This window comes from Staurois parvus, unplaced genomic scaffold (genome assembly GCF_062004578.1).
Source record: "Staurois parvus isolate SC_StPar_1 unplaced genomic scaffold, SC_StPar_1.0 ptg001272l, whole genome shotgun sequence".
NCBI classification, from domain to species: Eukaryota; Metazoa; Chordata; class Amphibia; order Anura; family Ranidae; genus Staurois; species Staurois parvus.
Window position 1 is genome coordinate 1,079,001 of NW_028319068.1, and position 27,740 is coordinate 1,106,740.

At 45.8% G+C, this 27,740-nt stretch overlaps 1 protein-coding gene across 2 annotated transcripts in view; it reads right to left on the reverse strand.

Annotated features, from left to right (window-relative positions):
- Positions 1 to 27,740, reverse strand: part of PDZD4 (PDZ domain containing 4) — a 470,425-nt gene that overhangs the window by 351,856 nt on the left and 90,829 nt on the right. The window lies entirely within an intron of this gene.

Below are 27,740 nucleotides of genomic sequence, written 5' to 3' on the forward strand. Positions count from 1 at the left end.
CAGTATATTTTCTCATCCCCATCAACTTTATAGTTGAAAAGGTGCTTTAACCACTTCCAGACCGGACACTTTTACCCCCTTCCTGACCAGGGCAATTTTCAGCTTTTAGCGCTATCACACTTTGAATGACAATTGCGCGGTCATGCAACACTGTACCCAAATTAATTTTTTACCATTTTTTTTAGATAGATAAAGCTTTATTTTGGTGGTATTTATTCACCACTGGGATTTGTATTTTTTTTGCTATGTAAATGAAATGTCCAAAAATTTTGAAAAAAAAGTGTTTTTTTATAAAATTTTGCAATAAATAATATTTCATCATAAATCTTAGCCAAAATTTATTCCGTTATCTTTTTAGTAAAAAAAAAAAAATCCAAATTAGTTTATAAGCAAAAATTATAATTTTTAAACATTTTTTTTTACATTTTTATTTTATTTTTTTATATTATTATTTTTTATTTTTATTTTTTTTTTTAACATACTGTCACCCTAGCAGTACAGTGTCACCATGGTGACACTGTACTACTTGTGAGGGGTGATGAAGATTTTTTTTTACACTGATTGCTTTTACACCCATATAGGATGTAAAAGCAATCATTTCTCTTTCTCTCTGTGTGCATTCTTGCACTCATTGAGAAGAACTGAGTGAGCTGTGATTGGTCACAGCTTGTCACATGGTACAAGGCTTTTGTGAATAGCCTTGTACCATGTGACCTCTGTGATCATTCACAGATTTCACACATAGTAAGCAATGATGTCAGAAGTGACATCTTGCTTACTACTTTGCATGTGATCACTGATTGGCCAATCAGTGATCACATGATCGGGACCTCGTACAGAGGTCCCGTCCAACGATCGGTGTTTCACTGTGTCTGGAGGACACAGCGGGCACCGGATCGCAGTGCTGCGCGCTCCCAGGGAGCGCGCACAAGCAGGGTGCGGGAAGGCCGTTTATAGACGGCCACTCGACCCTGCAGTGCCACCGTCCGGCCGTTTATATACAACGGCCGGTCGGGAAGTGGTTAAAGAATATGTAAACCCACCATTTCAAATTCTTGATATGTGCCTGCTGTACCATATACTTGTGTAAAATTTATCCTGGTCTCTTTGTATTGCTTCCTTTGTTTGAAATCCCTGGTGTTCCTGTCAGTTCCTGTGCTTTCTTGTTAAATACTGACTACACTAGGCATGAGAACACACTGTGGTCTGTTCTCTAGCTGTGCTAGGAACTCAGTCTGCTCTCCTCCAACGATGAGACTTGTCCTGACATGCCCCCGCTGCACCTGAAAAGCCCTGAAAGGCTTTTCACTGGGAAGAACAGTGTGTTGCTGTTTCTCCTCCCTTAGCTCTTATGCAACTGAGAACAGAGGGTATGTATTCACTTATGAAAAATTGGAAAAAAGGTGTATATAATTTTTTTTCATGTATTTACACAAATGTTTTGCCTATCATTTCTGTTTTAAACTGTATGGGTTGTTTTACAATGTGAGGGTTTGCATTCACTGTAAGTGATCATGGTTGTCCAACTGCTGTTTTGACTGAAATGAAGTTAGTAACAGGAAGGTACCTAGTGTATCCAGAGCCATCTTTAATGCGGGGTAAAAGGGGCAGCTACCCAGGGCCCAGTCACTGTTGTGGGGCCCAAATCAGTTGCCCCCATAGCCCGCGCTGCCCACCAGGGTTTTTTTCAGTCTTAATTCCACCACCACACTGCTCATTTGTCACTTTTAAATACAGAAGCAGTGCTTCTGTATTTACAAGTGACAGTGCTCCTCTCCTGGCAGCCACTCAGAACCCTACCTGCTCTACACATCGATCTCTATAGGAGAGCAGAGGAGGGAGGGGGCCAGGGAAAGAGAGAGAGAGAGAGAGAGAGAGAGGAAGAGAGAGAGAGAGAGAACCTCAATCCTGCACCCTGTACAGAGCACACCTCATAAACCTGCACTCCATACACAGCTCACCCCTCAACCCTGCACTCTGTAAATAAGGCACCCCTCAACTCTGCATTCCATACATAGCGCACCCCTCAACCCTGCACTTCGTACATAGCGCACCCCTCAACCCTGCACTCCATACATAGAACAACCCTGCACTCTGTACACAGGGCACCCCTCAACCTTGCATTCTGTACACAGCACACCCCTCAACCCTGCACTTTATACACAGCTCACCCCTCAATCCTGCACTCCATACAAAGCGCACCTCTTAAACCTGCACTCCATACACTATGCACCCCTCAATCCTGCATTCCATACATAGCACACTCCTCAACCCTGTACTCCATACACAGTGCACCCCTCAACCCCGCACTCTGTATATAGCGCACCCCTCAACCCTGCACTCCATACATAGCGCACCCCTCAATGCTGCACTCCGTACACAGCACACCTCTTAAACCTGCACTCTGTACACAGTGCACCCCTCAACCCTGCACTTCATACACAGTGCACCCCTCAACACTGCACTCCATACACAGCGTGCCCCTCAACCCTGCACACCATACATAGCGCACCCCTCAACCCTGCACTCCATACATAGCACACCCCTCAACTCTGCACTCCATACACAGTGCAATCCTCAACCCTGCACTCCATACACAGTGCACTCCTCAACCCTGTACTCCATACATAGAGCACCCCTCAACCCTGCACTTCGTACACAATGCACCCCTCTAGCAATTAATCAGTGAGCAGTAATGATGTGCAGTAACTTCTAACAACCAATCAGCAAGCAGAAATGATGTGTTGTAAGCTCTAACAACTAGTCAGTTAGCTGTAATGCTTGCTGCAAGCAGTTAGTGAGCAGTAATGATATTCTTTAACCTCTGGCAACCAATCACTGCCTAATCTGCTTCAGTAAACTGATTTTGAGTCTAGCCGCTAGTTATTATATGTCTCAGAGTGGGGGGCTGGGGAGGCACAAAAAATGTTTTGCCCAGGGTCCAATCAACATTAAAGATGGCCCTAACTATTTTGTTTTGTTTTGGTCTGTAATTTGTGTTTCAAAGTGTAATGACATTCTGTAATGGTTCCTACAGACATGAGGTGATTATGTTCCAGTGAACATAACGGATGCAGTGAACACCCGCAACTGTTTATGCCTAGCTCGACTTATAGCAATCAAGCAAAAATGTATATACACTATATTGCCAAAAGTATTGGGACATCCCTCCAAATCATTGGATTCAGGTGTTCCAATCATCTCCATGGCCACGGGTGTATAAAATCAAGCACCTAGGCACGAAGACTGCTTCTACAAACATTTGTGAAAGAATGGATTGCTCTCAGGAGCTCACTAAATTCAAGCGTGGTACAGTGCTAGGTTGCCACCTGTGTAATAAGTCCATCCATGAAATTTCCTTGCTACTAAATATTTCACAGTCAATTGTAGTGGTATTATAACAAAGTGGAAGTAACTGGGATCAAAAGCAACTCAGCCACGAAGTGGTAGGCCACATAAAATGACAGAGTGGAGTCAACGCATGTTGAAGCACAAAGTGCGCAGAGGTTGCCAACGGTCTGCAGAGTCAATACCTAAAGCCCTCCAAACTTAATGTGGCCTTCAAATTAGCACAACAGTGCACAGAGTTTCATGGAATGGGTTTTCATGGCTGAGCAGCTGCATCCAAGCCGTAAATCTCCAAGTGCAATGCAAAGCATCAGATGCAGTGGTGTAAAGCATGCCGCCACTGGACTCTAGAGTAGTGAAGATGTGTTCTCTGGAGTGACAACTCACGCTTCTCTGTCTGGCACTCCAGTGGATGTGTCTGGGTTTTGGCAGGAGAACAGTACTTGCCTGACTGCATTGTGCCAAGTGTAAAGTTTGGTGGAGAGGGGATTATGGTGTGGCGTTGTTTTTCAGGGGTTGGGCTTGGCCCCTTCATGCCAGTGAAGGGAACTCTTAAGGCGTCAGCATGCCAAGACATTTTGGACAATTTCATGGTCCAAATTTTGTGGGAACAGTTTGGGGATAGCCCCTTCCTGTTCCAACATGACTGTGAACCAGTGCACAAAGCAAGGTCCATAAAGATTTACTTTTGTCTGGCCAGCTCTAGATACATAAAGGAGGGTGAAGGTTTAAGGAGAAGAGTCACAAGACTGTGTAAAGCAGGGTATACATACAGAGCTTTTTTTATTTCAACCAGAGGGTTGAACGAAAAAAAAAAAAAACCTCACAGATCCCCGCATTCACATAAGCAATGTGGATGCTTGCATCTGTCCCGCTATGCTACACTGTGTGCACAATTATTAGGCAAGTGGGTATTTTGACTAAATCATAATTTTTACACATATTCAAGCTATATAAACTTGAATGCCTATTGCAGGGGTCCTCAAACTACGGCCCGCGGGCCACATGCGGCCCGCCGAGGTCATTTATCCAGCCTGCCGGCAGGGGTTTATTTTCCATGAAGAAGGGACACTAAGTAAAGGGGCGGGCAGGGGGCTGCTTTATCTTACCTGGCTCCGGTCCCAGTCCCACGACGATCCAGTCCAGGAAGCGCTGCTCCTTCATTCACTCCGGCCACTCCCTCACTCCTGCCGCTCGGCTTCGCCTCCTCACGGTGATTGGGCGACTGTAGCTCAGGAAAGGCACACAGGTGGCCAATCACCTGCGAGGAGGCGGAGCCGAGCGGCCCCGCGAACATCTAGTGAGGGAGAGGTCGGAGTGAAGGACAGCTGACAGGTAAGTGTGCTGTGCTGATGGTGCTGCTGCAACCAGGTATGCTGGCTTCAGCAGCACCATGCTGGAACAGGGATCAGCAAGTTAAGTGTCATTGGTGTCAGTGGGAGGAATAGTGCCCCATCACTGGTGTCACTGATACTAATGATGGGGCATTATTCCTCCCACTGACACCAATGATGGGGCACTATTGCTCCCCCCACTGACACCAACGATGGGTCACTATTCCTCCCCCCCCACCGGCACCAACGATGGGGCACTATTCCTTCCCCCACTGACACCAATGATGGGGTACTATTCCTCCCACTGACACCAATGTTGGGACACTATCCCCCCCCACTGACACCAATGACGGGGCACTATTCCCCCCCACTGACACCAATGACATACTATTCCTCTCACTGACACCACAGATGGGGCACTATTCTTCCCACTGACACCAATGATGGGACACTATTCCTCCCACTGACACCAATGATGGGACACTATTCCTCCCACTGACACCAATGTTGGGACACTATCCCCTTCCCCCACTGACACCAATGATGGGGCACTATTCCCCCCCACACTGACACCAACAATGGGGCACTATTCCTCCCCCCACTGATACCAACAATGGGGCACTATTCCCCCCCCCACTGACACTAATGATGGGGCACTATTCCTCCCCCCACTGACACTAATGATGGGGCACTATTCCTCCCACTGACACCAATGATGGGGCATGATTCTTCCCACTGACACCAATGATGGGGCACTATTCCTCCCGACACCAATGATGGGGCACGTTTCTTCCCACTGACACAATGATGGGGCACTATTCCTCCCACTGACACCAATGATGGGGCACGTTTCTTCCCACTGACACCAATGAGGGGGCACGATTCTTCCCACTGACACAAATGATGGGGCACTATTCCTCCCACTGACACCAATGATGGGGCACTATTTCGCTCCATAAGACACACTTGGGGGGAAATGTCTGTGCATCTTATGGAGCGGCCGGCCCAATATTCCTGCCGTTGTTGTATGTCCGCAGTCTCTGGACATCTCCTGTACTGTGTCTGCATTTGTTCATATTTTTTTTTTTTTAAACTATAGTCCGGCCCTCCAACGGTCTGAGGGACAGTGAACTGGCCCCCTTTTTAAAAAGTTTGAGGACCCCTGGCCTATTGGATTTAAGCATATCAGGTGATGTGTATTTGTGTAATGAGGGTAGGTGTGGCCTAAGGAGATCAACACACTATATCAAAGTTTGCATATTTATTAGGCAGCTTCTTTTCCTCAGGCAACAAAAAAGAGATTTTACTGACTTTGAAAAGTCAAAAATTGTAAATAGTCTTTCAGAGGGATGCAGCACTCTTGAAATTGCTAAGATATTGGGGCATGATCACAGAACCATCAAATATTATGTTGCAAACAGTCAACAGGGTCATGTTGACAAGAAACATGTTGAAAAAAAAAAAGACGCAAATTAACTGCCAAAGATTTGAGAATAATCAAACGTGAAGCTATCAGGAACCAGTGCCATCATATTCCAGAACTGCAACCTACCTGGAGTGCCCAGAAGTACAACGTGTTCAGTGCTAAGAGACATGGCCAAGGTCTTGTTCAGTGTTGGTTGGGCTGAAATCGAATCACCACTGAACAAGACACATAAGTTGAAACTTCAAGACTGGGTCAATGAATATCTGAAGACGGATTTTTCAAAGGTTTTATGGACTGATGAGATGAGAGTGACTCTTGACAGACCAAATGGATAGACCTGTGGCTGGATCAGTAACGGGCACAGAGCTCTACTTCGATTAAGACGCCAGCAAGGTGGAGACGGGGTACTGGTATGAGCTAGTATTATTAAAGATGAGCTATTTGGACATTTTAGGTTGAAGATGGACTCAAAATCAACTAGCAAACCTACTGACGGTTTTTAGAAGACACTTTCTTCAAGCAGTGGTACAGGAAAAAGTCTGCATCTTCCAGGAAGACCATGATATTTATGCAGGACAATGCTCCATCATATCCATCAAAGTACTCCACTGCATGACTAGCCAGTAATGGCCTTAAAGATGAAAGAATAATGACATGGCCCTCTTCCTCACCTGACCTAATCCCTACTGAGAACTTGTGGGCCCTTCTTAAACGGAGATTTACAGTGAAGGAAAACAGTACACCCCTCTAAATAGTGTCTGGGATGCAGTGGTTGGTGCTGCACAAAAAGTTGATAGTCAACATATCAAGAAACTGTCAGACTCCATGAATGGAAGGCTTATGACTATTATTGAAAAGAAGGGTGGCTATACTGGTCACTGATTTTTTTTTATATCAGAAATGTTAATTTGTAAACTTTGTTTATTATTCTCCCTTTAATAGATGAAAATTAAAAGTGAGATGGGAAAATGTTTGTTTTTCATTTGGTTGCATAATAATTCTGCACACAGATATTCTCCTAAGAAAGCCAAAAACTCACTTTTACTGTCTTAAACATTCAGGTTTGAGGTTTATTAACATTTTTGATTGCCCGAGAGCACTGTAGTTGTTCAGTAATGAAAGTGATTCTCACAAATACAACTTGCCTAATATTTGTGCACATAGTTTATTTTATTCTGACAGGCTGCAGTGCTGTTCAACGGAAGCCACTCTAATGACTGGTTGCTATGTTTTTTAAAATATTCTTTATTTTAATTTTTTTTTTAATAATGTTTACAGTGAAACATAACAAAAATAATACTGCTCATATACAGGAGAAACTCAAAAAATAAGAATATCGTGCAAAAGTTCATTTATTTCAGTAATGCAACTTAAAAGGTGAAACTAATATATGAGATAGACTCATTACATGCAAAGCAAGATAGTTAAAGCCGTGATTTGTCATATCTGTGATGATTATGGCTTACAGCTAATGAAAACCCCAAATTCACAATCTCAGAAAATTTGAATATTACATGCAATCAATAAAACAAGGATTGTACATAGTACAATATCGGACCTCTGAAAAGTATAAGCATGCATATATACTCAGTACTTGGTTTGGACCCCTTTTGCAGCAATTACTGCCTCAATGTGGCGTGGCATGAAAGCTATCAGCATGTGGCACTGCTGAGGTGTTATGGAAGACCAGGATGTTTCAATAGCGGCAAAAGAGGCCCAAACCAAGTACTGAGTACATATGCATACTTATACTTTTCAGAGGTCTGATATTGTTCTATGTACAATCCTTGTTCTATTGATTGCATGTAATATTCTAATTTTCTGAGATTGTGGATTTGGGGTTTTCATTAGCTGTAAACCATAATCATCACCAATATGACAAATCACGGCTTGAACTATCTTGCTTTGCATGTAATGAGTCTATCTCATATATCAGTTTCACCTTTTAAGTTGCTGTACTGAAATAAATGAACTTTTGCACGATATTCGAATTTTTCGAGTTTCACCTGTACATTAAGGAACAACTACATGGTTTGCAGAATCGAATACATTGGAGCTCTCATCCCTGCATGTACATTGACACAGCAGGAATGATTTGTGCTTCTAGAGTGAATATGTTAATGGGAAAACTGGGTCAGTTTTGTGTTCAACCCCTTCAACTGGCGCATGTACGGCCAGCTTCAGATATCTTTTAATTAAAGTCCTGTGGTTTAAATAGACAGCAGCCTGTTTTTTGATCCAACAGGACAGCCCAGTATATACAGGTTTTAGATACAGAATTCAGCACCTGAATGTCATTTTTCTTATGGTGTCTAGCACTCATAGCTATATAGTTGGTAAGGCTGAATAAAAACACCAGTCCAACCTGTGTGTTCCACATTCTTACCGCCCTGACAGTGAAAAATCCTACACGCAATTTAAGGTTAAACAGTCTCTCCTCCAATTTCGTGGAGTGGCCACGTGTCTTCTTACACTCCCTGAGACTGAATAGTTTATTCCCTATGCTATAATCACCATTTAGATACTTGTATATAGCTATCATATACCCTCTCGAACATCTCTTCTCCAGGGAGAATAAATTTAATGTTTGTAGTCATTCCTCAAAACTCAGGTCATCCAGTCCACTTATTAACTTTGTTGCCCTTCTCTGGATTGTCTCCAGTTCCAGCACCTCCCTCCTGAGGATTGGTGACCAGAACTGGACAGCAGGATTATAGTTTTATCTCTTGAGTAAATTCCCTTTTTAATACATGCTAATATTTTGTTTGCTTTGCTTGCTGCAGCTTGGCATTGCCCGCCATTTCTAGGCCTGTCATCTGTTAGGACCCCCAGATCTTTTTCCATCCTAGATTCCCCCAGAGGTTCTCCCCCTAGCGAATAATTTGCGTTCATACTTTTAGTCCCCAAGTGCATTACTTTACATTTTTCAACATTGAAACTCATTTGCCATGTATTTGCCCATGTATTTTAATGTGCATTCATCTGGGTGTCCATTTGGGCAGTGCAAATGAATGTGAAATACAGCACCAAATGCACGCAGACTACATCTCATATTATTTAAAGACAGAGCAGTACAAAGCAGGGATTATACACTCAGAGGACCGAATAAAACAAAATGTTCATTTAGTTTCAAGGGAATAATTTGTAAATTACGACCTTTAACATACAGGTACTACTCCTGCCTATAGAATAGAAAAAGGTGCTCACAACAATTCATTGTGTACCCATGATTTTATGATTTTCATTTTAGCTAGTTTAGGATATCAACCACTCTGTTTTGTTTTCACAGGTTAAAATGATTGTGCATTTCTGTGATCAATCAGACAGTCGCAGTATATGAATGTAATATAGCTACAGTATATTGGTCTGTATTTTTCTGCTGTTGTTTCTGGTTTGGTGCAGTACAAGTGATGGTCTAGGTTATTGCATGTGAAGGCTTCTGGGGACCCACAGGAGGGGACTTAACACTTGACCCCAGTCATCACATGATACATCTCTGCATGGTAATAGGGTATGAGATGACAGCTGCTAAGCTAAGGATATTGAACTTACTAGTCACTGTTACTTGGTAAGGAAAAAAAACAGTATAGAAAAAGAGGAAAAGATTGCCCATGAAGAGGCAAATATGATGATGGGAAGCTTTGAAGTGCTAAGCACAATGTGGAGGCATAGAATTGGAGACCCTACAAAAGGGCAACATTTTTGTCCTCCACTTTAAATTTATAAAGTCATCAAAATAAATCAATTGCATTACCCTTTCTATATGTGTTTTTTAGCAAAAGGAGGCATGTAGTGTATTCACTATTCTATGCTTATCTTGCATTTTATAAACTTCACTATTAGTGGTCTAGATAAAATACTGTATGCTTGGGATCCATAGTGCAATTATAACACATTTACACAAAATGTTTCCTTAAAAATGATAATGATAATATACTGTACACTTATTGGGATTTTTTTTTTACCAAAGACATGTAGCAGAATACATTTTGGCCTAAATTTTATGAAGATATTTTTTTTTACATTTTTTTTGTTGGTGTCTTTTATACCAAAAAAGTCAAAAATTTCGTTTTTTTTTAAGTTTGTCAGTTTCTTTTTGTTTATAGCGCAAAAGATAAAAAACAGAGAAGTGATCAAATACCACCAAAAGAAAGCTCTATTTGTGGGGAAACAAATTACATTAATTTCATTTATGTACAGCATTGCTTGACCGCGCAATTGTCAGTTAAACTAATCCAGTGCCGTATCATATGGTCATGAAGGGGGGGGGAGTAAATCTTCCAGAGGGCAAGTGTTTATTTTAGCTAATAGGCAAATACTAGCCAAAAAAGCAGTGAAACTGAGGAGTGGACATCACAGCAAAAAACAACACAAAAGTGAACAGGGCCACATAACGATAAAACTTGAGGCTGCTTACAGCTCAGTGAGCTACCTTAAGGACCTTACACCTGAAGATGGAATCAGATATAACTTGAACATCCTTCCTGGTAAAACTTAGAGAATGCCCTTAAAGGAGGGCACAGACTATGGGCCCACCATCATGGGTTTGCGGTCACTGCCCATTTCCCCCTTTTAAATGCACAGGTGAATTTAACTGAAGGTTGGGGCTATTGCCCCTCCAGGTAAATGTTAATTGGTGCAGGGAATCACATGTTCTTTGCAGATTTTACTGGATTGGAGGAGTTCAGTATAAAAGATACCCAGACTATGAGGGGGTCTCTTGGATTTGGTCGGCACACAGGAAAACAAGCATCCTGAACTATAATACTTTAGCCTGCTGTCTGTGTCCTTTGCCACCATGGAGGACCTGGTCCGGAGAGTCCTTGAGCAAGCAGAGAGTGTGGACGGGGAAGACTGGCTGAGGCTCTGCCTTTAGTTTGTGGATGATGGAGTGGCGGGTGGCAGAAAGAGGTTTGGGATATTGCAGCCCAGCTACCTGATCCCAGTTCCTAGAGCCAGAGAGGACACCCGAAGGGATCGGTGCCATCTCCACGAAAGCCTCAGTGCAGCCAGCCCTAGGAGCGGCCCTGTCCAGGAACTGCAAGGGGAGGAGCCACAGAAACAGCCGGAGGTGGAGAGTGGTGGCAGCATGTCCAGCCGCCAGAGCCATTGAGGGAGGGTGGAAGGCAGTCCGGCAAAATGCACCTGTCATTTGGAAAGCCGTGCACGTCGACAACCCTTGACCTGGTTGCTGAGCTAGGGTCCCAGCAGCCAGATGGCTGCTCCAGCACAGTGGATGCCTTAGTTTAGGTGGACAGGGAGTCCTTACCACATCAGCAGCAGCAAGTGTCCACTCAGCCTCCTCCTGCTCCTATTTGCACAGGTGAAACAGGTCATGTGCATTTACTAGGTAGTATTCTTTATTCCATCTCTAAGCTGGCTGAGGTTTTTTCTACTAAGCCAGCAGTAATTGTCTCCTCTTCTTCTGCCTCGGCTGTGTGGTCTTCTTATCTTGAATTATTTACAGATGCAGCAGGATCCAGAGGATTTGCGGCCATCTGGCATACCCATTGGTGCTCTGGTTCCTCGCCTTGGTCTTGGGTGGAACGTAAGGCCACGGATAATGTGGTTCTGCCTGAACTTTCCCCAGTTGTTTTAGCTTTTGAGCTATGGGGTGCTTGCTTTGCCAATAAGCATAATTTACTTAATTTGGACAGTAAGGGTGTAATTTTTGCAATCAATTGCTTATCCTCTAATTCCATTTTCATCATCAGATTATTACGCTATTTTGTTCTGTTATGTTTGAGACTTAATGTTTGGGTTAAGGCAAAGCATATTCCTGGTAAAAAAGTGAAAAGGCTCGCACTCGTGCACTGCTACACCCTGAATAAACATAAAGAAAGGAAGATTGCTGCACCCACTCACACCACTATATTCTCACTTAAAATTTATATAAACCAAGAATGTGTAGTGTGCTAACTCCTCATCGAGACATATGAATGAAAATAAAAAAATTCTCCAATAATCCCATGCAAGATAAATCCACACTCCAATAAAAGTCCAACTCCCAAATCACAGAATGTCCAAATTAGTGCGTTTAACAATCACTTTCCAGAAGATGTACTTGTGCTCAGGATACTCTCCCTGCTCACCTTGAAGTTTGACCTACAAATTAAAATAGGTCAAATGCGTTTTTACAGAAATGAACCCTTTCATGTGGCGATGGCCCTGAGTAATGTGTGGGTGGAGCCTAGTGACATCACTTCCGGTATTGTGCAAACCAGGAAGTGTGGTGAGAGGAACCATTTTTTGTCATTGGAATTACATGCCTTCACTATTTTGCACTTTGTGAGTGGATTTTATAGCTTAATAAAGAAAATCTTTTTTATGGGGTTGCACTATGATTTGTTCTCTTTTCCCTTGAGCATTTACCATCCCGGTGGGAAGCTGAAATCCAGTCTCTTAAAGGGCTAGTAGCAAGGGAATAGCTACTAAGGGATAGCGGTGGACAAGCAAAAGATTTACCAACCTTTATAGTGCGTATGACCTATATGATGGTCAAAGAAGAAGGTGAGTGCATGGTGCACTCATTGATGGGAAGCACTTATGTATATGTTGGATGAAGTGAAGACTTTACAACACTGTTGTGGAGCATGGTGTGTTTTGCTGTAATGTGAGCGTATAGGTTTTGTGCACCCAACCTTTAGTTTAAATGTAAACGGTGTTGCACTACGTTATATATTTTGTTTTTTTATGTACATGGTTTTGGAGTCATGATTGAGTGACAAAATTTTGGATTCATCGCAACATGAAAGGATTCACTTCTGTAAAAACACATTTGACCTATTATAATTTGTAGGTCAAACTTAAAGGTGAGCAGAGAGAGTATCTTGAGCACAACGCGTCTTCTGGAAAGTGATTGTTAAATGCACTAATTTGGACATTCTGTGATTTGGGAGTTGGACTTTTACTGGAGTGTGGCTTTATCTTGAATGGGATTACTGAAGAATCTTTTTATTTCATTTATAGGTCTGGATGAGGAGTTAGTGCACTACACATTCTTGGTTTATATTCCTGGTAGCTGTAATGTTCTCGCTGATTCTCTTTCCCGTTTTCAGGTGTCCTGTTTCCAACAGTTGCTGCCTGACACGGATCCAGAACACGTCCAGTGACCGGAGCACTTATGGAATTTGACTTGGGAATAGTGCATGCTGCTCTTCGATGCTCGCTCACTCCCAAGACCTGGGATGCATATTCTGCTGCGTGGAATCAGTGGTTGTCGTTTGCTTCGGATTTTGACTTTCACAATGCAGCTCCCACTGATCAAGCTATTCTTTCCTTTTTGTGTTTCTTAAAGCATTCTCGTTTTCTTGCCATATGGTCAAAGTTTTGGCTGGGGTTTCTTTCTTCTTAAAATTTAACAATTGCCTGGTTTGCACTAGCTTCTTTTCTGTCCATCAAGCTCTTAAAGGTTACTTTTCAACCTGGCAATCGGAGACCTATCGCGATTGATATTTTAAAGGCCCTTTGCTCAGCCTGTTCAGCTGTGAGTCTATCTGATTATGAAGCCATGCTATTTAGTACTGCCTTTATACTAGCTTTCTTTGTTGCATTGCGGGTTTCCAAACTGATGTCTGTTTATTTATAAATAATGTTATTGGAGTTTTGGGGGGGCATGTGGCCTGCAATCCCATGTGCGAACAGAAGACCAGGTGGCAGCCTTGCAAATTTGGGAAACAGTTTGTTTAAAATTACCATGACTATGGGGAATTGGGAATATATACTGTATGTAAATATGTGATTAATATGATATGTGGGAATAGATTGACAGATTGTTACGAACATAACTAGTCAAAAGTGTATGTACTGTATATGACCCAGAATGATACTTGGCTGTTTATTTACAAGATTTTATTCTGCTTCTCAAGAAACACAAAGGTTCTCCTGTTGGTGCTTTTATTATGCTAAAGTCATATATTTTACATTATAATTAAAATTGCCCCTTTGTATTCTGGGTGCAGGTGAATAGGTGGAGACCAGTGATACAGTATCTAAGTGATGGGGACATGGTTTTGGTACGCTAAGAGGCCAAAAGAAGGACAAAAGTTTAAGCCAGCAATAAATGGTTCGACTCTCACCCAGTTCAGCAGGGATTGGTCAAGATTCAAACCATTTGCAGGCAGGCTGATTGTACAAAATGCGATCGCTGTAACGACTTGGATACAGCCACCCTGTTGGATTTTTCATTCAATTACTGCAAGCAGCTATAGCTGCTAAAAATAATTAGTGTGTTCTCCCTGCAAGGACGGCTCCCCACTGTGCACTTACTGTGTTGATGGGGGAATTAGGAATTTTCTTCATCCCACGGCCTGCCTTAGAATTACAGGTCATAATTTCAGGTGATGAAGCTTAACAAACTTGAGATCTTCAAAGCATGTACTAGACTTCATGTCTCCAAATACAAGGGAGAGGGGTTAAAAATATTAGAGCTTGAGGTCCATTCAATCACTTTCATGAGAAAGATATGATAGTGCAGTTTGGACCAATCAGAAATGCCTCAATGTTAGCAAATGAAAGGAACAAGGATAAAAATGACAGAGAGAGACCTGACAGAGAGAGATACCTGGGACACAAGGAAGTCAAGTACAAGGTGATGTGCCACTTGTCAACTCCACGGGTCCCCAGCTAATGGAGGGGTATTGGATGTGGTGGATGGATGCGGAGTTGCGCAGATGTGTCCCCTCATCAATTCCAGCGTTCCCCAGCTAATAACAGGGTGGAAATGGGCGAGCAGGAGATGGTGCCTGGAAGAGCTGGGGTCTGCCAATGGTGAGCAAGCAGCAACTTGGGCCGCATAGCCTGCTAACAGCGGGTGGCCATGTAGTGCCCGAACGGACTAGGCGGTCTCTGTGGCAGGTGGTTGTGGGAGTGTGCACGCCTCTACAATCTGGGCCGCAAATTCAAGAGAAGCTGGAGGAGAAGCCAGTCATCTTTTCAGTCCTCCAAGGGCTCAACCTCTGGAGGTCATGAGGCCACAAAGTCCTTTTGAGTTTGGACCCGCTCAGGCAGGCAAGTTGGGAGCACGTCTTTGCCATTTTAGGCATGTCTGGGTGGCTTCAATTGGGGCCATCTGGGCCGTCAGCATGGGTATCTTCAGGGCATGCTTGGGCATTTAAGAGCCCTCCTCATCTCAAGTTTATCCCTATGGTCCTTCCACATTCCGGAGAAAGGAGGAAGATCCTGCTGTCCAATGTGGACTCTCTACTGGCACAGGGTGCTGATGTGCTGGACGGGAGGGTGAAGAATTTTAGGTCATGTATTTGCCTCTCTTTTTAGTCCAGAAAAGAAACAGGGCCTGGAGGCTGGTCAGAGATCTCACCCATGTAAACTCCTTTATCAGGAAGTCAAAATTCAAGATGCAGACTCTGTTCACAATTCAACAAGCAATTCAACCAGGCAACTGGCTCCTGTCTATAGTTCTGAAGGACGCCTACTTTCATGTTCCCATTGCAAGAGATTTTCAGAGGTTCCTCTGGTTTGCTGTAGACAAACGGCATCTCCAGTTCATATGTCTTCTCTTTGGGCTTTCGACATCACCTCATGTGTTTTCAAAAGTCTTGTTGGTGGTCGTGGCCCTGATCAGAACCAGAGGCATTTGCCTGCACCACTACCTAGATAACCTGCTCCTACTATCCCAGGACAGAGAACAGCTGCTGCAGCACAGGGCCTATGTCATCTCAATTCTTCTCGAGTTCAGGGGGTTGTTGAACTTGGAGCCAGTTGAAGCCCACGCAGTCTCTAATATTCCTCAGAGCTCATTTCGACACAGTCAGCGCCACCATCTCCCTGCCCTTGGAAAAGATTCCAGTGATCTGGAGCCAAATACTACCTACCCTGTCCTCCTCACATCTTTGGGCCCTACAATGCCTGAAATTCTTTGGCACCATGGTATCCGCAGTGCCGATGGTGAAGTGGGCACAGTGGAGAATGTGACCCTTTCAGAAGGGCTTTCTTCATCAATGGAACTCAGGCAACATGGGCCAGGTTATTTACATAACTCCATCCATGAAGGAGAGCCTTCTTTGGTGGCTACAACAGAAGAATTTGCTCAATTGCCTCTCGATTTCCCTCATCTCCTGGGTCATAATCACAACAGATGCCAGCAGCTCCGGATGGGGCACTCTATACCAGTCAGAGATTGCTCAGGGCAAATGGAGGTTTCCCTTCCACAGATTGGGGTTGAATGTCCTGGAACGACTTTCTGTGCCTTGCGGGCCTTCTAGCACCTAACACAGGGAAAATCAGTCCTCCTGAGGTCTGACAATGCAATGGCAGTCTCCTACATAAGGAGACAGGGCAGGACCCACAGCCTGTCCCTCTTGTGAGAGGTAGAGCCAATCATGACCTGGGCTCAGAGAAACCTGTCCAGTATATCGCCAGTATACGTCCCTGGAGTCCAGAATTCGCAAGCAGACTTCCTATCCAGGTGTCATGGACCCCAGGATTTACCGCGGTGCGCGGGTCTGCGAATGCGCGGTATGCCGGGGCACACTAGCGTGCGGGCACGAGGACCTGGGCGCCCGCTTGTACCATCCTGCTTCCACCGTTACCAACCTGGCCTGTCTGACTTCGCTCACTCCGCCTCCTCACATCAGGCTTTTACCTGCTACGTACCACCGGCAAGTGCTTCTACCACAGCTGGTTGCACCCAGGGGCCGTGACCTGGTTTCGGCCTGCTCCATGTCCATCCCCAACATCAGGGGCTCTGGTGAACAAGCAGGTCGAGGCTTAGATTCCACGCCCTGGGGAATCCCAGTCTGTGGAGTGCTAGAGGCTACCACTGGTCAGTCCTTAATAGAACCATACGGCCATGACGGAGTCTGGAGGAGGACCCTCTCCTTGGGAAGAGATGTGTCAACACCTGGCGGAGCTCACTCAAGTCGTTAAAACACTAGAGGAAGGATATAAGCATTTGGAGGGAAGTGTTCAGACCCTAGCCGCACCTGCTACCGTAGCATCAGACCTGGTTAGTTCGCCTCCTGCTAGGGGCCCCACACAACCTTCCGCTGGAGCAGTGTTCACCATCCCCCCCCGCCAGAACCTCGAGTGCCAATGCCCGAGCGTTTCAATGGGGACCGAGGGAAGTTTAGGGCCTTCCAGAACTACTGCCAGCTATATTTTGATCTACAACCCTGGACTTCTTCGTCTGAATCTGTGAAGGTAGGGTTCATTATATCCTTGTTGCAGCATGAACCCCAGGGATGGGCTCACCGTCTGATGGAAACTCGCCACCCACACCTGAACTCTGTTACTACATTTTTCAAAGCAATGGCGCAACTTTATGATGATCCGCATTGAGCTGCCCTCTATACCTTGCAGAAGGGACGCCGAGCTGCGGAAGACTATGCAGCCGAATTGGAGCCGAGACAATCAGTAGAATGAAGTGGCCTTGCGTCATCAATTTCGATTAGGGTTGTCTGACCCGCTTAAAGATGAGCTGGCAAGGGTAGGAGTACCTGACTCCTTGGAAGACCTGATAAACTGGGCCATCCAGATTGACCGTAGGTTGTGGGAATGGAGACAGGAGAGGTCCAGCCAGGGGCCAAGACCCACTTGGATGCTGCCAAGGGTACCAGTCCTGCCAAGGGCCATAGTCGGCAATCGAAACCGTCAGATGGGACTAAGCCCATGCAACTCGGTCTGATGCGGCCTTCCCTTTCTACGGAAGAACGCCAGGGACGTCGGTCGAACAACCTGTGCCTCTACTGCGGAGCAGCAGGTCACATGGTGCGCTCCTCTCCAGAGAAGCTCTGTAAGTGCTCTTCCTTTATTTCTGCTATGTCTCCTGTGTGCACAGGTAACCCCACTCACTTAGCTGTACCTGTTTCTTTTCAGCTCCCTGGAAGAATCGTACAAGTGACAGCTATTATTGACTCACGTGTAGTGTAGTTGTTTCATTGACCTTAGCTTTGCAGCGCAGCAGCAGATTCCATTACTCACCAAGGAGCATGGCCTGAACATTTTCTTGGCCGATAGGTCTCGAATGAAATCGGGGACGGTAGATCAGGAGACCCCTCCTATACACACCACAGTGGCGGGTCATCATCAAGAACTTCTCTGTTTAGACGCCATTGCGTCTCCTCTATTCCCAATTATTTTGGGGCTTCCCTGGCTACGAGCTCATGACCCCCAAGTTAACTGGAAAGACGGGTCAATCCAGTTTCACTCACCTTATTGTCAGGAGCATTGCTTGCCCAGGTTACCACTAGATACACCAACTTTGTTATGTGTGAATACCGATACTAAATTAGCCCAAATTGTGCCTTCTGCTTATCATCAGTTTCTTGACTTTTTTAGCACACGGGGAGCAGATATTCTTCCCCCGCATTGCCCCATTGACCTTCTCCTGGGATCTGAGATACCCTTTGGCCAAATCTTTCCCGTCAGAAGTTGGGGGCATTGAAAGAATATATTGATGAAAGCCTTCGGAAGGGCTTTATTCACCCTTCCACATCTTGGGACAGGAATCTTTTTTGTTGAAAAAAAAGGACCAGTCCCTGAGGCCATGTGTCAATTATAGGGACTTAAATAAGATCACAGTCAAGAATCGCTACCCCCTTCCCTGAGTCCCTGAGTTATTCCAAAGATTAAAGACAGCTTCTATTTTTCCAAAACTCAATCTCAGGGGCGCTTATAATCTGGTCCGTATATGCGAAGGGGACGAGTAGAAAACCGCTTTTCGCACTCGGTTTAGGCACTTCGAATGCTTGGTTATGCCATTTGGGTTATGTAATGCACCGGCCACTTTCCAGCATTTCGTGAACGATATTTTTAGAGACTTTTTTGGATGTTTTTGTGATTGTATATCTAGATGATATTCTGATCTTTTCCTCGTCTCTGGAGGCGCATCGAGGGCATGTCAGGAGCATGCTGGAGTGACTTCGCCAGCACGGGCTCTATGCTAAAGCTGAAAAGTGCAGTTTCGAGCAGTGCAGTATCTCGTTTTTGGGTCTAATCATTTCCACCACTGGGATCGCTATGGATCCCCAGAAAATCACTGCAATTCTAGAATGGCCGGCCCCCATGGATAAGAAGGGGGTTCAGAGATTTATCGGTTTTGCCAATTTCTATAGGAAGTTTATAAAAAATTTCTCGGGCTTGGTATCCCCCATCACCCAACTCACAAAGATGGGGGTACGTTTTCAGTGGACTCCAGCAGCACAGGCCGCCTTTGAGGCTCTGAAGAAACTGTTCACGGCAGCCCCCATTTTAAGCCACCCTGATGCATCATTACCATATATATTAGAGGTGGACACATCAGAAGTTGCTGTAGGAGCAGTATTGTCGTAAAGGGTAGGTGCAAAGGAACTTATGCACCCGGTAGCTTTCTTTTCTAGGAAGCTCTCCCCTTCGGAAAGGAATTATGGCATTGGGGATCGGGAATTGTTAGCAATTAAGACAGCATTAGAAGAGTGGCGGTATCTATTGGAGGGAGCCCTACGCCCCATTTTGGTCTACACAGACCATAAAAATTTAGAGTATCTGAAGACAGCTAAACGCCTCAGACCACGTCAGGCCAGATGGGCATTATTCTTTTGTAGGTTCAACCTACATATAACCTGTCGACCTGGGTCTATAAACACGAAACTGGAAGCTCTCTCCCGGATGTTTGAAGACCCTAAAGAAACACCCAAACCGGATACCATCTGGCCAGGAGGTAGTTTCTTACTGCTTCAGTCTGAGCTTTTGTCCAAACTACAGGCTGCATCCACCAGGGTTCCTGACCTACCCGGAATTTCAATACAGAGCAGGGAAGGTCTTTTCTGGAGGGGGGAACAGATTCTGGTACCCAAGGAAGCTCAGGTTTTGGGCTAGTGCCATGATCATCCATTGGCGGGTCACTTTGGAATACACAAGACCCTAGAATTGGTATGACGCACGTTTTGGTGGCCAAGTATGGCCAAAGATTGTGAGACGTACGTTAGAACTTGCACTATTTGCAATCGGAAAAAGCCCACCACAGACAAGGCTTGGGGCCTGCTGCGACCCTTGCCAATACCTGACCGGCCCTGGAGCATGATCTCCATAGATTTTATTGTAGAACTGCCACCATCGCAGGATCACACCGTGATTTTTGTAGTAGTGGACCGTCTCTCTAAAATGGCCCACTTCCTTCCACTAGAAAAGACACCATCCGCTTACGAAACGGCACAGGTTTTCATCAAGGAGATAATGAGACTTCACGGAGTACCAAAAAATATTGTTTCGGATCGAGGAGTTCCGCTCACGTCCAAATTTTGGAAGGCTTTATGCGAGGGTTTGGAAATCAAGCTGTCTTTCTCTTCAGCATATCACCCGCAAACAAACGGACAGACTGAGCGGACCAAAAGCTTGAACAATATCTTAGATGTTACACTTCATTTCTGCAAGATGACTGGCTGACACTTCTGCCGATGGCAGAGTTTGCTTATAATAATGCGAACCATTCTGCCACCTCTCAATCCCCGTTCTTCGCCAACTATGGGTTCCACCCCACTTTCCTGCCAGATCTGGTCCCGGAGAACTCAGTCCCGGCGGCCCAAGAGACCCTAAATTTCTTCACGACCAATAATAAACTATTACAGGAAACAATGGCTAGAGCCCAGGATGATAGCAAAGAATTTTTTGACAAAAGAAGAAGAGGGGAATTGGTTGTGCGCCCCAGGGATCAGGTTTGGTTGGCAACGACCAATCTGAAACTGGCATGCCCATCAAGGAAATTGGCGCCCAAATAGAACGTAAGATAAATGAAGTTGAATACAAGCTGGCACTTCCCGAATCTTTTAAAATACATCCTGTTTTTCATGTGTCTCTGTTGAAACCCGCAGTACCAGATCCTTTTTCAGATTGTAGATCTAGACCCCCAGAGGCTATAGACATTGATGGAGAAGAGGAATTCGAGGAAGAAGCGATTATTGACTGCAGGAGAAGGGGTGGTCAAACGCAATACCTCATCAAGTGGAAAGGCTATGGGCCAGAAGAGAATTCGTGGGAACCTGCTCAAAATGTCCATGCTCCTAGATTGATACAGGAATTCCTTCGCAACCAGCCTCGAAGGAGAAATCGGTTGGGCATCCGGAGGCTGCCCATAAGGGGGGGGCAATGTCAGGGACCCAGGCTTTACTGCGGCGCGCGGGTCTGCACATGCGTGGTATGCCGGGGCGCACTAGCGTGCGGGCACAAGGACCTGGGCGACCGCGACGGCAACAGCGGTCACGCATGCGCACTCTCGATCGCGTACGCACGCCTGGCACCAATGAGAGCGCAGGGTGCCCTATTTAAACAGGCTCTGACTGTACTCAAATTGCCGTATGGTCTTTTCCTGTATCCTGTTTTCCTGAGAGGTTGCCTTGTTGCCGACCCTGCCTGACCCTGATTCATTGACTATCTCCTGCTCTGATCCCTGGCTTGTCTGACCATTCTCTTTGATCTCCTGTTACCGAACCTGGCCTGTGACCCGTTTATCCTTCTGCCTGTCGCTTTTTACCCTCCTGCCTCCACCGTTACCGATCTGGCCTGTCTGACTTCGCTCACTCCGCCTCCTCACATCAGGCTCTCACCTGCTCCGTACCACCGGCAAGTGCTTTTACCACAGCTGGTTGCACCCAGGGGCCGCGACCTGGTTTCGGCCTGCTCCAAGTCCATCCCCACCATCAGGGGCTCTGGTGAACAAGCAGGTCGAGGCTTAGATTCCACGCCCTGGGGAATCCTGGTCTGTGGAGCGCTAGAGGCTACTTCCGGTCGGTCCTTAACACCAGGGTTCAATTAGGCAACAATGAGTGGTCTCTTGACACAGAATTTTTCAAGTGGATACTGACCCTTGGGATCAGTCCAGAAGTCGACCTGTTTGCTTCCCTGTGCAACAGCAAACTGGAGATGTACTACACCAGGAACCGTGGTTCCCAGGCCTTTGGGGTGGATGCTCTGACTGATCAGTGGAGGTTTTGCACAGCCTATGCATTTCCTCCGGTTCCTGTCATCTTCAGGTTTCTTTGGTGACTCTGAGCAGAAGCAGACTATGGTTTCCATTATTGGCGCAGCTCAGCTTTCAGGATCCAGTTCTTCTCTCTCTCAAGCCAGACCTGCTGTCACAGGGGGCCATTCTTCACCCTTGCCCAGCCCGGCTTCATCTAATGGTCTGGTTCTTGATAGGGGGAAGCTGAAGGCCTTAGGCTGTCCTGCTGAAGTCATCCCTATCTTAATGAATGCCAGAAGCTTGGTGCCTCTGGAGGCGGTGACCGCACACCCAACCAGAAGTGTATCTACGTCCTGGGCGGCTTCCTAGCACATCGCCCCTAAGATGATCTGTAGAGTGGCCTCATGGTCCTCAATCAACATTTTTATGGCTCATTACTGTGTAGATCTGGCTTCCTTATCCTCTGTTAATTTTGGTTTGAAATTCCTGTCGGTTGATAGGGCAAATTAAAGTCTTTGTTTTAGTAACTGCCCACCCATGTGTGTATGGCTAGTTATTTCCCATAAGTATGCTGCCATGGAGTCTGTCAGGAAAATGGAAAGTTTCCTGTCAAATACTTACCGTAATTTTCATTTCCTGATGGACTCCATGGCAGCATGAGTACCCTCCCAATGCCATGAGTAGGCTAGTTATCGATCACAGCTTCTGGCGAGGAGCAAAGATTTATGTGAGTGGGGTCCTATAGGAGAGGAGAGGGCGGGACTAACCCATACATATGCTGACATGGAGTCCTAAATGAAAGGAAAATTATGGTAAGTATTTGATAGGAAATTTCCCGTTATTTTGCATCTTCCGTTTGTGATGCGTGTTTCATGGCTGGCCTACCCCTATCAAATGGTGAGAAATTAGTGCTGGTTAAATATTGATATTATGTATTAGCCCCTTGAGCTCTGAAAGGTTTTACCCCCTTTATGATCAGACCATTTTTTTCTATTTGTCACAGCGCTACTTTAACCACTTTCCTAATGGATGCTTTTAGCCCCTTCATGCTCAGGCCAATTTTCATCATTTTTTTCACACAATTAGAGCTTTCTTTTGGTGATATAAAATAACCGCTGGGTGTTTTATTTTTCGCACTATAAACAAAAAAATAGCAAAAATTTTTAAAAAAAAAGTTTCTTTGTTTCTATTATAAAATTTTGCAAACAGGTAATTTTTCTCATTCACTGATGTGCGTTGATGAGTCTTCACTGATACACAGCACTGATGAGCAGCACTGATGGGCACTGATGAGGCGGCAATGGTGGGCATTGATGAGGAGGCACTGATGATGCTGCACTAATATGCAGCAATGATGGGCACTGATGGGCAACACTGATGGGCGGCGCTGACTGGCGGCACTGACTGACAGCACTGACTGGCGGCACTGCTGGGTGCAACTGCTGGGCGGCACTGCTGGACAGCACTGATGAGTGGCACTGGTGGGTGGCAATGCTGGGCACTGGTGGGTGGCACTGTTGGGCGGCACTACTCATCAGGGCACTGATCATCAGTGCCCTGATGATCAGTGCTGATCTGCTCTGTGACAATTGCAACCGATAACCAGCAACTATATTTACTCTGATCTGCTGTGTCATTGATCATATGACGCTTTCCCAGAACTGGACAACCGTGCTGTAGCTGTCATTCGGCTATAGCATGGTTGGCAAGTGGTTAACTGGCAATTGCATGGTCATGCAACACTGTACGCAAATTAAATGTATATCATTCTTACTCACAAACAGAACTTTCTTTTGGTTGTATTTGATCATCCCTGACCTTTTTTAATTTTTTATAATAAAACGAAAAAAAGACCAAAACTAAAAAAAACAATTCTTTCTAGTTTCTGTTAAAAAAAACATATCCAATAAAAAATGTAAAAAATCAAATTTCTGCATAAATATGGGTCAAAATGTATTCTGCTACATATCTTTGGTGTAAAAAAACCCCAATAAGTATATATTAATTGGTTTGTGCGAAAGTTATAGCAGCTAAAAACTATGGTGTATATATACTGTATCCGAATATTGATCAGTCCTGACCTGCATACCTCATTTCTTACAGTAAATACAAATACCCCTCAAATGACCCCTTTTTGGAAAGTAGACAGTCTGCAGTATTTAGTAAGAAGCATGGGGGGGGCGTGGTCTGCCAAAATCCAAGATGGTCGTGTGATACAGGAGCTCCTGCCAGCCTGAGACCTTGCATTCATATTAGCAGAGGAGCGGGTGAGATAGAGCCATTACATGATGAGGAAAGCGGACCGGAAGGTCAAGGGCTCCCATTCCCACTCTCCGTGGGCACATAACCCCCAGCAATCCAGACATATTCAGGAGCTGTTCAGCTCTCAGCAGAGGGACAGGCCACATGCAGCATCCCCCTCTCCCCCCCTCCTCCCTCCACTACAACAACATGTGCTCATAGCACAGACACTGGGGCTGGCATGGAATCTGTCCCACAGCATGATCTCTCTTCAGACACTCATACACTTTCTTTAATAGATCTGCAGGCAGTTGCAGCTGACATTAAAGCTACTTTTACCACAGCCCTCAGTGACCTAAGGGAAGACTTTAATTTGTTAAGTTCAAGAATAGAGGAGGTGGAATTCACAAGCAGATCTAATGCTGATGCCATAGTGGAGATACAGCAGTTGTCAGTATCGCACACATCTCATATCTGTGATTTTTATAGACAGATTGAAGATCTGGATAATAGAGGTCGCAGACATAATATCAGATTGCGTGGCTTGCCTGAATCTGTGGAGCGACACCCCCAAAACAGTAATTGCGATCTTCAATGATCTGCTGGGCTGTCCACCTGCTGCACCCATTGATCTGGAACGTGCACACAGAGCGCTTCGCTCCAGAGGTAGAAATTCTGACCCCCCCAAGAGATGTGGTGTGTTGCTTGGTCAGCTTTCCAATCAAAGAAGACATTCTCAGAAGGGCCAGAGAAATAAGACACCTTTTATTTCAGGGTAATGAGATACACCTGTTCCAGGACCTCTCTTCCATAACCTTGCAACAAAGGCGAGAACTTCGCCCCCCTGCTAGACACACTTCGCTCTCATAACATACCATACAGGTGGCGATTTCCATTCTGGCTCTCTGCTCAAGCTCAGGGGCGCACAGCCTACCTGCGAGATCCAGAGGATCTCCCCAGCTTCTGTTCCGCACTAGACACTCCTCTAGTTGAGCTTCCAGATTGGTACAGATCTTTGCGTCTTCCAAATGCTACTGAATCTGGTCGAGTACCAAGTGACATGTATTGGCAAGGCCCCCATCTCTGCCGCCGCCGATCGGTCCCTTCCACTCCTCCGAGACTTCCTGCCAGAGGCTTCCTGCCAGAGACAGCCTGACAGCCTCTCCTGCACATCGCAGACCCCGCCATGATGCCTAAAGGCCTTTCTTTGATCTTTTCCCTCACTTTCTCTCATCAGCAATTCTTATCCAGATTATGATCTTACCGGATCCCTCTCATCCAACTCCAGGATAATGCCGGTAGCACCTCGGGTCCTACTTGGCCCCTTAACTGGACACCTCCACCCTTTCATTTTCTGCTCTCTAACCCATCCGCCCTAGTCCAGGTCTTTTGATGCCCCTGCAGATGTTACCAAATTCACCTCATCGATCATGAAGACCTTTTCCCTCTCCGTCTCAGCTTCTTCAATGGACCGCCAGTCCTGATGTACCTCCGCAGGCACCCTTCATGTCAATGGCCTTTTTATTGCTGCATTTTCACTACCTCTGATGAAAGCCTGGGGGATGGTCCTACGGTCTTTCTCTAGCCCTGTTTGTAATGTATATGCTGACTTGTCCGCTGCATAGAGTCTCTGGAGAGTATGGATCTCCAGACCCTCTATGCCCGGCCCGTTTGGTTGTATGGCCTCCCAGGGGTCTTTTGATGATCTTGCAGTGGTCAGAGGTGAATTCCATGCCCTCCATTACATATTGTCTATATTTCTCTGACCATGATCCCTACTGTTCTTCATTGGAGTTTACTGTGAGAGGTTTCATACTCCAGCTCGCCTTTATACCTTTTCCAGGGGTGGTGTGGGATGGTGAGGGGAGACTGGGTTGGGGGGAGGAGGGGCTGTCATTTCCATACTATTATTATGTTACATATCTGTTTGAAATCAAGTATCACCTCGTTACACTCTCCAGGTGTTGTTCCCTGTGGGGTCCGGCCCCCTCCTTCACCTCATGTCATAACACCCAACTAAACCACATTTACTGTTTACAGCATTCAGAGTTTCTGCTGAGCTCCCCCCAGGTCCCGTCCTCTTCCCTCTCCCCTTGCCTAGCTACCGCTATTTTTTCTTTTTAGACACGAGATGCTACTTGACTTTTATAATGCCGTGGAGTCCTGTGGGAGTGGGGTGGGAGATGGATGGTTTGAGTTTTTGAGAGGGAGTCGGGAAGTGAAGAGTTAGGACAGATAAGAGATACCTTAGGGTTCCAAAAAGAAATGGTGCACTATGTCTCATTTTTCCCAATTGTTTCCTTTGATGGTTGCTTTTTTTTTTTTTTTTGAATAGTTGCCCTGCTGTTTCTGTGATGTTGCATTGTTTTTGCCATAAACAGATTATGATACGATTTGCTTTTCATCTTAATGATATGCAGGTTTTCCATCTGGCTTTCACTGATGTTTTATTTTCAGCATGGACTCGCACACTGACCCTACCATGGCACACCTACAATACCTGTCAGGGATCCGGTGTTCTGCAGCGATGCGCAGAACACTGACACGCTCTAGCCGGCGGGCAGCGGGACCTGGGCGATCGCGGTAACAGCAACGGCCGCGCACGGCACCAATGACAGCACAGGGCGCGCTATTTAAACGGGACAGAAGGTATGTGCGTTGCTGCTAGAGATACCGCTAGGCGGTGTCTGACAGTACCAAACGGCCAGATGTCGGAGCCTGGAAGAGGACCATCCCCATTGGAGGACATATGCCAGCACTTGGCGGCACTAACCCAGGCGGTAAAAACCATGCAGGAGGGTTATACCCATTTGGAAGGGCGAATTCAGACGCTAACTACGTCAGCCTCTGCACCCCAGGACTCGGGTCCTTCGTCTTCGGCCAGAGGTCCCCCAGAATCGCCTGCCGGAGCAGCGGCCTTTACCGGAACCTCGTGCGCCGATACCGGAACGGTTCATTGGGGATCCCACAAAGTTCCGGGCCTTCCGCAATGCCTGCCAGCTTTACTTCAGCTTACAGCCGCGGACCATTTCCACGGAATCCGTGAAGGTAGGATTCGTTATATCTCTGCTACAGGACGAACCCCAGGCCTGGGCCCACCGACTACTGGAGACCCGTCAATCACAGTTAGATACTGTGTTGACCTTTTTTGAAGCAATGGCGCTACTCTATGACGACCCGCAGCGGACAGCGTCGGCCGAATCGGTCCTACAAACACTCCGATAAGGTCGCCGGGCAGCCGGAGAATATGCTGCGGAGTTCAGACGCTGGATGGGGGACACGCAGTGGAACGATGTGGCCCTGTGCCACCAGTTCCACATAGGATTGTCTGAGCCATTAAAGGACGAACTAGCCAGAGTGGGCATACCAGCTACATTGGAGGACCTCATAACTCTGGCTATCCAGATTGACCGACAATTGCGGGAACGCAGGATGGAAAGGTCCGGCCAGGGTCAAAGACCTACGTGGGTGTTACCCCGCATCCCAGTCCAGTCCG